Genomic DNA, 243 nt, shown 5'->3' on the forward strand with positions numbered 1-243 from the left:
AGAAGACATCAAGTATGTCAACAGTGAATGTAAAAGAGATATGAAGAGGCTCCCACTAATATCAAAGTGCTTTGGTAAATCAGAGTAATGTGAACAGTCAGTCAGAAAGAATACCATGCTGGAAATCACAATGTTTTTTATCTGCCTGTAATTTATTATATTAAGGGATATAAATGAAAATGTTACAAAAGCATGTACATCTTGTTTTCACAGCCCTTTAAATATTTTTTGAATTAGATGTAA

Source organism: Prinia subflava, chromosome 2, assembly GCF_021018805.1.
Source record: "Prinia subflava isolate CZ2003 ecotype Zambia chromosome 2, Cam_Psub_1.2, whole genome shotgun sequence".
Taxonomy (NCBI): domain Eukaryota; kingdom Metazoa; phylum Chordata; class Aves; order Passeriformes; family Cisticolidae; genus Prinia; species Prinia subflava.